General features: G+C 40.5%; 1 long non-coding RNA gene across 1 annotated transcript in view; it reads left to right on the top strand.

Moving 5' to 3' along the window:
* The first annotated feature begins 6 nt into the window (after positions 1–6).
* LOC111734497 overlaps positions 7–3526 on the top strand; it is a 3664-nt gene continuing 144 nt past the window's right edge. Inside the window, exon 1 of the long non-coding RNA XR_002778467.1 lies at positions 7–568. This is a non-coding gene — a long non-coding RNA (uncharacterized LOC111734497). The remainder of the gene's footprint in view (positions 569–3526) is intronic.

Here is a 3526-nt window from a genome sequence, read left to right on the forward strand (position 1 = left end):
GAAGCGGTGGCACACTAGGTAGGGTAAGTCCAAAGAAAACCAACTGAAACGCAAAAGATGCCGATCGAGTATTCAGGACATTGAGAGTAGAAGTCGGTACGTCCAACGGGCTGATCTAGTTTGATGGAGAGCCGAGAACTTCTCCCCAGCAGCGGGAGGTTTCCTTGCTCAAATGTAAAATATTCAAACCTAGAGAAGTCGACATTCAATGCCTTATTGATGAGAAAACTTGGGGTTTTAGAATTTTTAAGGATTTCCTTAGTCCTAGGGCTGTCAGCAGTATTATGTTTCGGATCCCTGACAGAGGAGCTTCAGACCAAAAGGAGCAGACTCGCACGGGCCAGGAACTGGTTGGATATTGGTTCCCAGGCCTGAGACAAACCGAGGTTATTACAAAGACATTAGGTTTAGTTTCTGGTTAGGACAACCTCTGGGAGGCCTCCCCTCCAGTCCTGGTTCCACCACTTGCCTTCTGTTTGACCTTGGGCCAGGTCCTTCGATTTGTTGGGCTTCAGTTTTTCAAGCGTCATAAAAATAACAATATTAAGTACCTCCTACAGTTGCATAGGTTAAATGATGTAATCTAACAATACACATAGCATGGTGTATGGTTTATGTTAAGTATATGCTGATGGAAAACTAACCAAAATAAACTTTCCCCCTTAATTATTGTTAACCTGAGAATAAGGAACAAGACATTCTGGCAGTTCTTCTGTTTACATTATGAAACAATTCAAGTCTCCATCAAGATATGGATGGATATATTGTGATATCTTCAATCAATGGAGTACTGCTCTGTAATAAAATGTAACAAATTCCTGAAACACAGCAACAACATGGATGTTCAAAATCGCTCAAAATCATCACGTTGAGCGATATGAAGAGAACATACTGAGTGTGTCCGTTGTGTTAATTTTTAGAACAGGCAAAACTAATCCATAGTGACAGAAACTAGATGATTGACTACCTGGGACAGGGAGTGGTGGTGGTGGTGGTGGGGTTGATTGCCAAGGGGCACGAGAGGATATTTTGCAGTAACAGAAATGTTCTTGAACAAGGTACTGGTTACACGGGTATATCTATTTGTCAAAAGTCATCAAATGAAGTGGATGCATCATATTACTTACAAATTACACCTTAACAAATTTGATTTAAAAAAAATTATTCCAAATTTTGATGTCTTTAACTTAATTAAATTATAATTGTTTTTTTTTTTTTTTAGCCTAGAAGTTTATTTCAGAAAAGTATGTTCTTGTGGAAATCAATTTGATTGGAAGCTGAACAATTCCTTCATTTTTAAAATGTCTTCTTCCTGTTAAATTCATGTACTATTAAATCATAGAATATTAAAATAGAATATTAAGAGTTTGATTATATAAAAGCATAATTATGTACATTTTTTCTGTAGATATACCAAAAATGACTCCATGAATTTTTACCTAATGTTAAAAGTTATTTTTGAATTTAAGATTTCAAAGTTTTGCATATTTATACTTCTGCATCATTTGACTTTTGTATATAAGCATGTGTAATTTTTGTAAACAAGTTACAATATCTTTAAAAATAGATTGAAAGAAAAACATGTAAAAATATTAACAGTAGTTAATTCCAGGTGGTGGGAATATGGATAGCTACTTATCTTCTTTATGTATTTTTCATATTTTTAAAATTAAAAAAATGAATAACCTGGAAGTGAAAGAACAGAATAGATAAAGGTGTGGGGGCAGGTGAGAGGAAAACACAAAGCAGAAGAAAAACCTTGTTCTGGCAGGAATTGGGTTTAAGTTGAATATTCTGGGGGAGCAGCTATTGGGATAAGAAGGATGTTTGGGAAGCAGGATAGTTTTATTCCTGTTACATAATTTCTCCTTTGGTGTTTTTTTTCAAAAGAAATATACAAACTTAAATTTCTTGTCAAGCATTTGTTACCATTTGTTTCTCTTCTATTAGGATTAGTATAAATTGAGTATATCCTGTGGAGCCAGTCTGCCTTCATTCAAATTCCTGCTTTTACATCCCACTCACTGACTGAGTGACTGGACAGATTACTTAATCTTTCTGTGTCTCAGTTTCCTCATATGTAAAATGAGGATTATGATATGATATAGGCCTGTTGGGAGGGTTAAATGAGTAAACACATGTAACATTTGTAGACTATGCCTGGCACATGGAACTTTGCATATGTGTAATCATTGAGTGTTAGTTCTTGTATTTTGGGTACAGTACTACATAAAGACTGGATGTGACTGATTTTATTTGTTACATCAGTGACACTTTTCAGTGACCCTCTTGGGGAGGGTGAAGTAACTCTCGCTGACCAGCAGTAATCTCCTGGGCTGAGAGGATCTGGAAGTTTATTAGCTCATCTGTTTCGCTCATTAAAAAGGGAATAATGATCCAATTCCTTACTTCGAAACTGCCCCAATAAAAATAAAAATTATAGTTTTACAGTGGAAGACGTTTCTACACATGACACAGAACCCTGAATCTTTAGTATATACATATGACTACATACAAATTTAAATTCAAAATACGAATGATGAACTTTAGAAAGATCATAAATATTAAGAAATTACTTTTTATTTAGTATAAATTTATCAAAGTTACATATGCTCCCAAGCTTTTGTGTGTTTTTCTACCCGCCAGTCACCTTCAAGGAAGCCGAGGCGCCAGACTTGGCTTCCACTCACTCGCAAGCCACTTCATCCCTCCCAAAGAACCGGGAAAGGAAACTTCGCAAGAACCAGCGCCCCGCCAGCAGTTTCGCGGTTTCTGAGATTGCGTTCTAGCGCGGAGCAGTAACCGGCGGCAGCTCTCAGAGTGAGGATCTGCGGCCGCCCACACCCAGCGACTGGCTCCTCTTCCCTCCACTCCCTACTTCCTCCCGTCCTGTCATTCTCTGCTCTTCCCCACCTCTCCCTTCTCGGCTATTTTCTCCCGCCGCACACCTGTTTTCACGTCCGCCAAGGGGGACCCCAAAAGACAGCTGTGGTTTTCAGTCCTTTGTGACCGCCGAAAGCTTCATAATGTCAAAATCAAAGAGACGCCCCTTAGCACCTGGAGGCGAACTTAGTCCCTAGCTGTGAGGTCCTTCAGAATTCACAACTAAGATTTTTGCCAAGCGGAGGAGATAGGACGTGCGTCCACCTGGTCCGGTCGTCCCCCCGGTTGAGCGGAATCCCGCAGGACCAAGGGGCGCCGCGGGTCCGGGACCCGGAGCTGCTCGGCTCGTGTCACCTTCGCCCCGGAGGAGCCCGGGCGGGCGGCGGGGGCGGGGGTGGGGCGCGGGGCGGAGGGACAGGCCTCCTCGTCTCCACAAAGGCTGAAATCGGGCCTGGATTCCTTTTACTGGCTGAGCTGGGGACCAAAGATGAAATTTCCTGGAGTCAAGTTCCCAACTTTAGTGTGACAGTGCCTTTAGTGTCCCATGGAGACTAAAGGCTAGAAATTTTGAATAAAATCTGAATAATTTAGAATTAACTACAAGTCAGAATAAGATAGGCCATTTCAGTAAATTACTGCACTT

This window comes from Pteropus vampyrus, unplaced genomic scaffold, assembly GCF_000151845.1.
Source record: "Pteropus vampyrus isolate Shadow unplaced genomic scaffold, Pvam_2.0 Scaffold1492, whole genome shotgun sequence".
NCBI classification, from domain to species: Eukaryota; Metazoa; Chordata; class Mammalia; order Chiroptera; family Pteropodidae; genus Pteropus; species Pteropus vampyrus.